At 42.7% G+C, this 12,515-nt stretch overlaps 1 protein-coding gene and 1 long non-coding RNA gene across 7 annotated transcripts in view; one reads left to right on the forward strand and one right to left on the reverse strand.

Moving 5' to 3' along the window:
• Positions 1–6,438, reverse strand: part of CNOT1 (CCR4-NOT transcription complex subunit 1) — a 101,656-nt gene extending 95,218 nt beyond the window's left edge. For all 6 annotated transcript variants that reach the window (XM_060000560.1, XM_060000557.1, XM_060000561.1 and 3 more), the window contains exon 1: positions 6,340–6,438. The gene's annotated coding sequence lies outside the window, so the exon portion shown is untranslated. The remainder of the gene's footprint in view (positions 1–6,339) is intronic.
• Positions 6,439–7,189: 751 nt separating this feature from the next.
• The window catches only part of LOC132416954 (uncharacterized), a 37,879-nt gene continuing 32,553 nt past the window's right edge, over positions 7,190–12,515 (forward strand). The window contains exon 1 of the long non-coding RNA XR_009517742.1: positions 7,190–7,300. This is a non-coding gene — a long non-coding RNA (uncharacterized lncRNA). The remainder of the gene's footprint in view (positions 7,301–12,515) is intronic.

The raw sequence follows: 12,515 nt of genomic DNA on the forward strand, positions 1-12,515 counted from the left end.
AAACTAGAGGGCAATATCATCTCCAAAAGCGTTTTGAAAGGGAGAGCCACTGGTATTCAATGAGAATTAGAGATGCAATAAACATCTTGCAAGGAAGGAGGACAGCACCACCAATAAACTATTCTGCCCAAACATCAATAGTGTCCTTATTGAGAAAACAGCTTTTGCATCCACTTTCTGCAGGTGGGCCCTACATGCCAACACCTCAAGTTTGGCTTCCCACAAAGTTAATACAAAGCCAAGCACAACTTAAATCCACCAAATGGTAGGAAATAGTATATGGCTAATGTGAAGTGGCTACCAAAACTTATCAGAGAAACAGTTTACACACTACTATTATGTATATTAACCTAGTCAAATACTTGTTGAGTACTTACTATGTGTCAGGTATTTGAGATACATCAGTGAACAGCCATGCATATATCCCTGCATTCCCAATGGGGGAAAGAAACAGTAATCATAAAAAATTATCAAGCATTTCAAGAGACACTAAGTACTATGGAAAAATAGCAAGGGTAAAGGTGAACCACACTGGGGGTGAGGAGGGCGGGAGGAGATTGCAAAGTAGGGTGGTCAGAGTAAGCCTTATGGAGAAAGTAGTATTTGAAATTTTAAGGAGCTGAGGGGTTTAGCCATGCACATATCTGAGAGAAGAATGTTCCAGACAGAGGGACTGTCAGTTAATGCAAAGGCTTCCTCAGAGAGTACATGGCATATGTGAGAAAAAGCATGGAGGCCAAGTGTAGGTGAAGTACTTAGTGAGGGGGAGAGTAAAGAGAGTAAGTTGGGGAGAAGGGGGAACATATGAAGAGGTATAGGGCAGGGCTAAATCCTGTAGGTGATAAAAGGACTTTCTTTGGCTTTTAATAAAGACAAATGGAGAATCAATGGGTGGTTTTGAGCAGAAGACACAATATAATTTTTAAAAATATAAGAATCACTCCAGATGATGAACTGAGAATAAACTACAGGGGAGCAAGGGTAGAAAGCAAGGTAGATAATAGCACATTAAGAGGAAATTAGTGACTAAAACCCAAACACAGAAGAACCCTACAAAGCTATACACAAATATCCCAAAACAAGGTTACTATATTAAAGTAAGTTACCATACCAACGTTTTGCAGTTGCCAGAATCCTTTGAGGGCTTACTGATTGAAGAAGACAAAAATCAAAATGAAATACTTTCAAGTAATTTTTACATTTTACCTTTGGACAGACAACCTCAACTTCTGTAATCTTTGGTGTAACTGTCTGTTTGAAAAGGGAACAGGAATATTCCTAAAATATCCATGCCATAACAGTGGATATATATACATGGTACACTTACCTCTTCATTACCTAAAGAACAAAAAGCACTAATATGAGTAATCCAAATCAAGGACATCCCCAAATTATGTATTACTGGGCTTAGAAAGGTCTAGTGTAAAACTTTTTTTTAGAACCCAGCTGGCAAGGGATAAGGAAATATTCAAGAACATTATGGTCAACAGGTAATAAATCGGTTTGAAATGAAAGCTTTGCCAAGGATAAAAACAAATGGATCAAGAGTTGACTGGGACTTCCCTGGTGGTCCAGTGGTTAAGACTCTGCACTTCCAGTGCAGGGGGCACGGGTTCGATCCCTGGGGACAGGGAACTAAGACCCACATGCTGGGCAGTGTGGCCAAAAAAAAGGCAACAGAACCTTAATAGTAACTTTTAAAGCACATTTAATAGCCTTGTGTGGATAGCTTCACAATTTTATTTCACCTTATTTTACTTATTTACTTATTTTTTGGCCACTCAGCATGTGGGATCTTAGTTCCCCAACCAGGGATTGAACCCGCAACCCCTGAAGTGGAAGCACAGAGTCTTAACCACTGGATCGCCAGGGAAGGCACTTCACAATTCTAGAAGAATTACTACAATCTGTACATCAGCATAGTTTAAACAACTGTTAGTATTAGCAAATAACCATCCATTTTTAAAAACTGAAAAAGTGAAAAGAGCCCAAAAAGCATGTTTACTCCAAAATCAGAAAAGAACCAAGTTCTTGATCTGAAATCAACTGAATATTCAGAAGCATCTTCCCAGTAGCATGTGTAAAATTATAAAGCTATACACTATGTATTTAAGATAACTAAAAAATAATAACAGAGAGTACCCTTCTTAGAACTACTTTATCTTAAAACTGTAACTACACCAGAAGAAAACTTACTCAAATTATCTGTCACAATTCAATTTACAGTGCTGAAGAACATTTTAAAACTTAAGTCGCTCCATCCTTTGAAGGCCTCAATGGAAATGCAAGTTTATTACACTGAGGTTAAGTAACGACCATTCCCAATAATTGCAAAAGACTATCTTTTTGTCAGACTAGAGTTTTATATTTTCACACTGAAGAGATGAAAAACTCAAATCTTGTGTCTTGTCCTCCAAAAATAAGTGGTTGATCATAGATTATTCTCACCTTTATGATGAATGATCAGATTCACAGAACTTTTTCTTGTACTGAATAGCAGTACGGAAAGACAGAATCACCATTAGGCTAGAGTAGGAAAACCTGGTCTAACATTAAACTTAAGGAAGTCACCTCACTTTCCTGGGCTTCAATTTCCTACAGATGACACCATAATTCTGTATGACTAGATTTCAAAGTTTAACCTTCTAAAAGATGTCAACAGAATTATAAGTATATAGCTCCAAGAAAAACAGTCTGTGTCCTCAAAAGAAAACCAGAGTGTACTGTTTTCCAAGAACACCATGTTCTATAAATCTACCCAACTGTAACAAATGAAGTATTATTCAATTACCATTCAGGGCAACTGTATGTATATGTTTGGAGGATGGGAGACTTCTTACCTACTATAAAATGAGACAACTTATAAGGCAATACATGGTAAAGATAAGTGAAACTAGCCAAGAGGAATGTAAGAAATCAATTTTGCTTAGGGAAGTCAGGGAAAAGATTATAGACAGTACATCTGAGTATGAACTGGAATGATGGATAATGTTTTTGTAGATACAGACGATGATATTCCAGATAAAAGGGGCAAAAATGTATTTGGGAACCACTGTGCAACAGTCTTAAATTTAACTAAAGTGTAAGTTGTAATATACTGCTATAAGTAGGGAGGGATCAATACTTACACAATAAGCTCCAGGCCAAGGTACTTGAAAAACTTTGGCGTATAGGATGCCTAGTTTCAAACCAATGATTTAGTAGACAATTTGGCATTAATGTAAAGAATTAACTGTATTCCCAGAATCATTTACAACTAGAACATATTCACATATTACTTATGTAATAAAGAAATCCAATAAACAAATGATGGGGAAAAGATACTGGAGATTAGTTAGAAAGCTACTGCAGAAAAGACAAGGTCTGAAACAAAGGAGTAACTATTCTTATGAGTCTACCAAAAAATTTTAAAGTAACACTGCATTTCAAAACTAAGAGCTCTAAATCCAAGGTGACAAAATTTCAAACTAATTATCTGAAAGGGAAAATGCTGAGCTCTTAATATGAAGTTTAAGAGCAATAAAATGGTGTCTTTCACAATATGCTTTCATTCCATGTTACATTTCATATAATTAGTCCAAAAAACAAAAAAAACCCAAAAAGCACAACAATAAAACCAACACCTCTCCTGCAGACAGTTTAACATCTCATTCAACATTTTAATTTAGCCTAGGGGTATATCCTGAGCCTTCCAGCATTAAAGACAGAAATGCATTTTTCCCCCAGAAATGCATTTCTTAAACCTATGCTCCACACTCCCAAAGGCTGCATTTCCTTCAAATCTCAACACAGGATTTCAGATTAAGTCTACACCTCTAATTAGTGACTTCTCAAACAATGCTTTCCAACGAATAATTTGTTTTATTTGCTTTGCTACATTCTTGCAAATGTATGAATGAAAAGTACGGTAAAATTAACTACTGTGTACATATAGGGTGCAAAAGGTTTTGAGCCCATTTTAGCTTTGAAACATGCTTCTGAAAAATTGTGAGCAAACAGAAGAGGAACTGCTGGATCTTTCTTTATATAAGGTCTTAAAATAAGACTCAGTAGGATGCCATTTTGAAACTTCCCAGCAGGAAGTTCAGTTTGATCAGAGGGCTGGTTAAGAAATGCTTCAACTAATAATATGAACTGACTTGAAAGTCAGCTTTGTTCTTTTACAAAAGAATATACCAAATTCATAGCAGGTACTACTTTTGTTAATTCAAGAATCATAAACTTCTCATGAAAAATAAGTGTCTTGAAATATCTGAGCATTCAATTAAAATTATTGTGATAAATTCTCTTCCAAGCTTTGAGTACCAGAGATCTGTTACGTGGTAGAATGAAATAAAGACTCAAGTTCATAAATTTAAATTGGCTAAAAAGAAAGCTTTTCATAACTAGATCAGAATCTAACCAAAAACATACTTGGAAAAAGCAAGGATAATTTGAGATTAGTCTTAAAACATGCTGTCAAGAAATAGGAAGCATTTCCTCTTCTGTCCTCACAATTGTTTTTGCTTTTTTTTTTTAATGACTTAACCCAAAGTTAGGAGAACATCACAGTACTTAGCCTGAAAAGATCCATATTAAAGAGATTGGGATTTAAAACCCCAGTAGAAATTTAAGAGACCATAAAGAAAGAAGCTAAGCCAGAGATCCATTCGAGTGAGTTAGGAACCAAAAGCGTTTCAGTTCTGTTCCACCATAATGCCACAAAAGGCTGCCTTAAAACTTCTACGATTACAATCTTAGGCAAGAAAGGGTAATACTTTCAGTTATTGATGGTCAAATCTTGGTGCCTTGATTCTAGACTTAAGTTTCCACGGAAGGACTTGGGCCCCTACTTGTTGAAAAGAGACCAACTCTCTAAACAAGTTTTATCATCATGGGACCTTTTCAGTCAAAGCACAACTATATGTCTAAAACTTTATGTATCATCAGCTCATTTTCTCCTCAGACAAGGTAACAATCTGCAGTGTCCTACAACAGGATTATTTAAACTGATACCATATATCTTATTAATAGCTAAAATACTACACTGCCAATCTTTGGATGGGTAGGAATGTCAACCTGAGCACATTAAACCCAAATACTTCTACACAAACAAGTTTGTTCTTATTCTGTTTGACCTATTTCCTGATTTTGTACGTGTCCAACCATTTTTTCATCCGTGTATCCCTAACTCCTATCAAACGGATTGTCATGAGGCAAATGTTCATAGTTTTTTTCGCAAACGGTAATAAACTACACTCACTCAATTATTAACTGGTCAAATAAACTCCCCAAGGCAATCGAATTTTAGAGAAAGAGGGAAACTAAGTGCTATTACTCACTTTCAGGAAAAAAATACTTTTTATTAGAGCCCTAAAAACTGTGATATTTGAATGACTTCAAGGGGCCAAGTTTCTGCTCGAAGTTTACTTTAAACACAACATTTCCAAACCACAGACATTAAGCATTAAAGCTTCATCCTAGTGAGGGTACTCCTCTGTGGGAGCCCGGTGGTGTGAAATCTACAGAGGGGGTGGTACTGAAAAAGAACACCTGTGCGTTTGGCCTCACGGAACCCTCTAGTAAGACCTGTAGTAAAGTCTCTCTGCCACCAGCGCTGAGGCCTACAAGTGCTCGGCTAGGAAGCGGGCACTGCCTACGGATGAGCGGAACCGCCACTACAGCACAGACACTGGGCCCGGTGGATGGGGGCCGACTTTGGAGACAGCGCCCGGGCGCGCGAGTGGAACAAAACCTGTGGCAAGAAGTAATGAGGAAGTGCTCTCTCCCGCCCGCCCGCCCCTCCCACCTGCGGACACCCGAAACACCCGGGATTTGACAACGTGCTGGGGGCGGGGGAGGGGACTGGCAGTTCCAGGTCCGCCCAGAGAAACTGGGAGCCTGTACTCCAAACACGGGCCCCTCGCCCCCGGAGCTAGGCCTCCGGGGCCGATGCCCGCTGCACCCATCCGGCAGTTGAGGAGCTCGTGGGAGTCTGAGAAGGGTGCAGTCCGCGCGAACCGAGGCCCAGCCGCCCCAGCTGCCGCCACCGCCGCCCTCAGAGCCTCCAGGCCCGGACCGGGGGCCATCCCGGGTCTCATCCCGCGCTCTGCCCTCCGCTTTATGGAGCCTTCGCTTCGGCCTCTTCTCTTCAGAGCCCAAAGACTCTACAGCCGAGGGGAGAGAGTCCGCCTTCTCTCGCCTCTCCACTTCCCCGTCCCGACTGCCCCTCACACAGCGGAGCGCCGGGAAACGCTCCCAGTGGCCCCGGGACCACCCCCGGTCCTTCCCGCACCGGCACCCGCTTTCCGTAGCTGACACCGCCCGCCGGCCCCAGCACCCGACCCCAGCCCACCTCACCTCAGGCGGCTCCGACGGCGCTGGACACAGGAAACTCCTGGGTCCCCGACTCCGGCTCTCCTCGACCCCTCTTCGGTTAACTCCGCTTGTTTCTCTACAAAATGGCGCCGGAGGTCGCGCGCTCACGTCGCGGCCTTTCCCCTCCCCGTTCCCATTTCATCATTCGCTGCCCGCCCGAGGAGGTAGGGCCCCAGCACCAGCCAATGATCGTACCCCGCCCGTGGCTCCTGCCCAATCACCGACGGGTGCCCGCGGATTTAAACCAATCACACACTATCACTTGCAGAAGTCAAGGAAGAAACCAGGCTCTTGCTAGCAACTACCAATCCAGACTCCTACTTCGCGGGCTTTGGCCAATTGCCGCTCACCAGTCCCCAGGGACGGGAGTAGGAGCCCTTGCGCCTGCGCTCGAGGCGAGGGCCAATGGAGACACGCAGCTAACTTCGATTTGGGGTTTTACGGACTTCCCACCTGCCCTCGAGGTCGTCGACCAATGGGGGCCTGGCATTGCCTCTGAGAAACAATAAATAAAGGAGAGGGCCCTTAAATCCTCGCCACCTTGCGCGGGCACTACTCTGAGAGGGAAAAACAGCCTTCCGATACTCTCCTTCCGCTTTCGAAGTGTCAAGTCTGGTAGACCACCGGGCTTCCCAATCTTAAACATTTCCCCACCCCCACCCTTCTTGTCCATTTGGCGGGGAACGCCAGCTCCCAGAAAGCAAGCCAGCCTGTAACTAGAGTGGTGGCGCTTTTGCATCCTGGGATATGTAGTTCCCCCCTCCCCGTTCCTGTCGCAAACGTAGTGCGAGTTCTTCCGTCACTGACTGCGCCCTAGGAGGAGTAATGCGTGCTGGAGAACGTAGTCCCCCAGGTTCCCGTTTGGTTCTAGCCTGCCTCACTTTCGTCAAGAGAACTTTCCCATCTAGTTCTGCCTGTTGAAGAAGGGACTCTTTACAGAGAGGTAGGAAGCTCAGTCTCTCTTTGGCTTAGTCCCTGCAATTGGTATCAGAAAGAATACTTACGCCCTTTGCTCTCGGGAGAAAGAATAGAGAAACATTTTTTTAAAGATTTTGTGGTCACGTGTTCCTAGCTGAGTGTGGGAGGAGTGGAAGGAAGTGTTGGCTGGTGGCTCTTTTAAGTTTTGAAAAAAATGTATCCTCATCACCCCGTCCTGAGGCTATGCTGGGTTGCTTGTCTCCTAGCCATCTCTCTCATACTACCTTTTGTGCCTAAAAATGCTTTAAAAAAAATTATGGTAAAAACACATAGCATAAAAATTACCATCTTAGCTGTTTTTAAGTGTACCGCATAGTAGTGTTAAAACTATATGCATATTATTGTGCAACTGATCTCTAGAACTTTTTCATCTTGCAAAACTGAAACTGTATGCCCATCAAACAACTCCCCATCTCCTCCTCCCAATCCTTGACAACCACCCTTCTATTTTCTAAGAGTTTGACTACTTTACATACCTCATATAGGTGGAATCATGAAGAATTTGTCTTTTTGTGACTGGCTTATTTCACTAACGTCCTAGAAATACTTACTGACACCTGCCCATTCCTTGGTTGGAGGCAAACTCTTTCAGCAGACATTTACTGAGTGGTGATTTCAAACAACTGTAGGATACCCAGGGACCCCACATACAGCAAGGGCAAGGGTTGCTTCAGTCCTGTTCATGGCTGTATCCCAGCACCTAGCACAGTGCCTGGCACATGGTAGACATGTGAGCAAATAAATGTTGAAAAATCAGGAAATGGAGAAATGGACTTAAAACATTATGATATTAGTGATAGAAGGCCCCCTAAACAGACCAAGGATGAGGAATAAGTCCCTTCTATACCTTGTTGCTGTATAAAATTGCTAAAACCTCTATGGATAGCAGAATTTTGGCCAAATTTATCAAAACTGAAAATGCACAGACCCATTGACCCAGTGTCTAGGAATTTATTCCACAGGTGAATATTGCAGATTTGTACAGAGATGAATATATAAAGATATTCACTGATGCATTGTTAATGGAGTCCCAAAAGATTGGACACAATAGGGAAGAGGATAAATAACTGTATGGTACTGTTATACAATGGAATACTACAGAGTTTTTAAAACCCGTGAGGTAGTCTATGGGTACTGATATGGAATAATTCAAAGATTTATTGTTAAATTTGAAAGTTAAGTGCAGAAAAAGAAAAAACGAAACAAAAAAACTGATGGTATAATCAGTATGTTACCATTTGTGTAGGAGAAAATAACTATATTTGTATTTACATATAAATAAATGCATAAAAAGATTTGAAAAGATACACCCTTTCCCCAAACTGACACCAGTTGTTATCCCTAGGGAGGGGAGTGGAATGAGGAAGGGTAAAGGGAGCTTTTGCTTTTTGTTTTGTGTATTACTATATTATTTGAACTTTTTGCAAAGAGGATGTATTCATGTTCTATTTGTATAATTTAAAATAAAATTTTTTTAAAAGGAGACAGCTAATGACATCCATAGAGGTCAACTATCTAAGATCAATTCTGTAATTCTACAACTAAATCAGGTCTCAGACATAAATCTCCTAAAGTCAGTTGAATGAAATAAAGCTGAGTTGCCTTTCCCCACTTCCGCCTGTCTTTATACTGAGGCTGCTCTGGGAGACCCTTCTGCCCACTGCCAGTGCCGCCCTCCCACGCCCCATCCTCACCCCCAGCTACACCAACACCACTGCTAGGATTTGACGTGCCTTGGGGACTTAGCCTAGTACTTGCAGGATTTGCACAATAAATAGCCTGGAGATCAAAGTCCTTCAACTGTGTGTGGTCAAGAATTCTGGGTGGCTTCTATCCCTGCTAGAAAAGAGAGAGACTCATAGAATGTTTACAAATTGGAAGGGTTAATGGAGATAACTTAGTGTACTTTTTTCACTTTACTGAAAGACATAGTTGGAAATCATGCCCAGACAAACTAGTTTACTAGAGACTATCACAAAGGCATCACCTTGTAACTTAGCAATTATGTGTTCTGGGGTTCAAACATATTTAGAAATAGGATATTTTTACCAGCTGTTAATTACTCACCTGGCCTCTTTCCTCAGCCTTCTTCCAATCCTTCACCCCCAATTAACTGTGCTTCCCATGCTCTAGAAGAACTATACAAACTCTTTTGTTTCCCAAAATAGCCTGGAGAGGGAAATCTAAGTGTTAGGAAACAAAAGCCTTATTGAATTGGCTTGGGGTGGAGGCAAAAATACCTAGAACACAAAGGACTTTGAGAGGTTGAGATCTGTGCAAACTGTGTTATAAAATGTTTGGTGCTTGAATGAAGAAGAGATACAAGGCCTTTTTATTCAGTGTTCTTGTTTTTCAGTCCCATTTATCAGAGAGTCAGTAACTTCAATTTACAGTAGTTTTGTTTTGTTTTGTTGTGTTTTGGCTGCATTGGACAGCATGCGGGATCTTAGTTCCCTGACAAGGGATCGAACCCATTCCCCCTGCAGTGGAAGCATGGAGTCCTAACCACTGGACCACCAGGGAGTTCCCAGTTTATAGTAGTTTTGACTGTCTTATCCAAAGCAACTGACTGACAGCCTAAAGCTAAATTCTGATCTCCTTCCAGACCATCAGCAATGCCTAAGCAAACCTTATTGCTCCCTGGGCACCCAGGCTTTGGTATGACTTTGGTGGCTCTACCCTGATGGGAGGATGACCAGGGAGGCACATTGCAGAAAGCCCATTGAGGAATTCAGAAACCCAGGCCCCGAACCAGGCTGTGCCCCTAACTTTCTGTGTAACCTTGGGAAAGTCATTTCCCCTCCCTGCACTTCTTTTTCCCTCTTTACTATTCTGAGGATATTGGATTTGGCTCCCAAAGTGTGTTCTGTGGACTCCTAGGAAGCCAAAGACTTACTGTGTGGTCCTGGAATTCTTATGTGCACATAGGTTTATTAATCAACTAATATACTCTAAAAGTAAAACTTTACATGCTTTATCTCATCCACACCTCAAGACCCTGTAGCGTAGGGACCCCATTTTACAGATCATAAAACTGAAGCTTAGAGAGGTGAGTCACTTGCCCAAGGTCACATACCTAGTCAATGGCAAAGCAAGCCTTGAAACCCAAGCTCTCTGACTTCAGGGCTTACATTCCCAGCCACTGTCCTCTAAGCCTTTGTTTGGAAACCCCCGTGCCTAGGTGATCTCCCAACTGTCATGTTCAGTGGTCCGTAGTGATCAGATACTTTCCAAGCCAAAAAATGTGATGCATCGTCTGATAGGGTGTTATAAATGAGTGAGACAGATTCTGAAAATACTGCTGTGAGTTTGGTGTTTTCCAGCTGAGTTTACATTTGAATTTTTAGATTCTCTCTTTTTTTAAAAATTTTATTTATTTTTGGATGCATTGGGTCTTCGTTGCTGCGTGCGGGCTCGCTCTAGTTGCGGCGAGGGGGGCTACTCTTCGTAGTCGTGCGCAGGCTTCTCATTGCGGTGGCTTCTCTTGTTGCTGAACACAGACTCTAGGCGCGTGGGCTTCAGTAGTTGTGGCACGTAGGCTCAGTAATTGTGGCTCACGGGCTCTAGAGCGCAGGCTTAGTAGTTGTGGTGCACGGGCTTAGTTGCTCCACGGCATGTGGTATCTTCCTGGACTGGGGATCGAACCTGTGTCCCCTGCATTGGCAGGTGGATTCTTACCTACTGTGCCACCAGGGAAGTCCCTAGATTCTCTCTTTAATACGGGATTTTGTCCCAAGACTGTGTAGGAAACTCCTGACTTTTTTTTAAGGTTATTTATCCCTCTCTCTCTTTTCATGAGAGAACAGGGAAGAAGCTAAGAGGAAAAAGGAAAAGCCACAAAGCATCTCCTCTGGTTCATGGTTAGTTTAGCACTGAGTGGATGCTTGCAAACAAGTTAGAGCAGGTCTGAGAATCCTACCTGGGCTTTAGACAGATTCGCGGACTTTAGGATTATTGATGGAATTCTTCTGAGCTGGACAGAGTCTGTATGACTCTGCCGTAACTTTCTGTGTCCTCCCTGATTACTCTTCATTCTCCGCCCATCTGGGCCCCTGCCTTGGCAGATAGCTCTCGTTTAGTACTACAGACTTCTCTGGGCACTGTCTCAGCTCCTCAGCCCCCAACTTACACTTAACATGGTTTACCTAAAACCTGTCTCTACTGTCATCTTAGAGGGGTAAACTTACAAGGTATCCTCAACTGAAGGTGGGAGGGGGCAATGAGTTGAGCATTGTCTTCCAAATTCCTTTTTTTAGGGTGGAGGGCCACACCTCCCGGCTTGCAGGATCTTAGTTCCCCAACCAGGGATTGAACCAGGGCCTCAGCAGTGAAAACCCAGAATTCTAACCACTGGACCAACCAGGGAACTCCCCTTCCAAATTCCTCTTGACCATTCCATACTTCCTTCTCTAGGTTATTAAGTCCATCAGACATTTAATCTCTTCCAAATACAGTACAGAGTCTTGGAAGTCTGAGAAAAAGAGGCCTCTGTCTTTAATATGTTTACAGTCACTCTTTGGAGGAGCAAAAGACAGACCAGGAAATCATTAGTGAACAATTCAAGCCTGTATGTTACCTATAGAATGAATAGGTCAATAATCTAAATGCTGGAAGCTGATCCAGGAGAAATACTTTTGCTGGAATTCTTTCAGGATATGTAGCTTAAAACAGTACCCCTTCCCTGAACCCCAAAAGGTAAGCTTACTAGCCACCCACACTGGCCTGAAAAGGACTTTTCATGACCAAGAATCCCTGAATTCAAATATATTGGGGGCCTCTTGGGCTTCCCTGGTGGCACAGTGGTTGAGAGTCCGCCTGCCGATGCAGGGGGCACGGGTTCGTGCCCCGGTCTGGGAAGATCCCACATGCCGCGGAGCGGCTGGGCCCGTGAGCCATGGCCGCTGATCCTGCGTGTCCGGAGCCTTGCTCCGCAACGGGAGAGGCCACAACAGTGAGAGGCCCGCGTACCGAGAAAAAAAAAAGAAAATCAAATATTTGTCCTTCCCCACACTACGCCCCCCCCCCCCAGAAGCTACAGCAGCTATCATTAATTAGCTCATCATATTTGGTAGGCAAAAATCTTCCAAAATTCAGAACCCGTAGGGAAAATAATAAGCAAACATCTTTGGAATAAAATATTGGGGAATCTCTACGGAGGCCCATTTCAACCCCAAAAATCT

This window comes from Delphinus delphis, chromosome 20, assembly GCF_949987515.2.
Source record: "Delphinus delphis chromosome 20, mDelDel1.2, whole genome shotgun sequence".
Taxonomy (NCBI): Eukaryota; Metazoa; Chordata; class Mammalia; order Artiodactyla; family Delphinidae; genus Delphinus; species Delphinus delphis.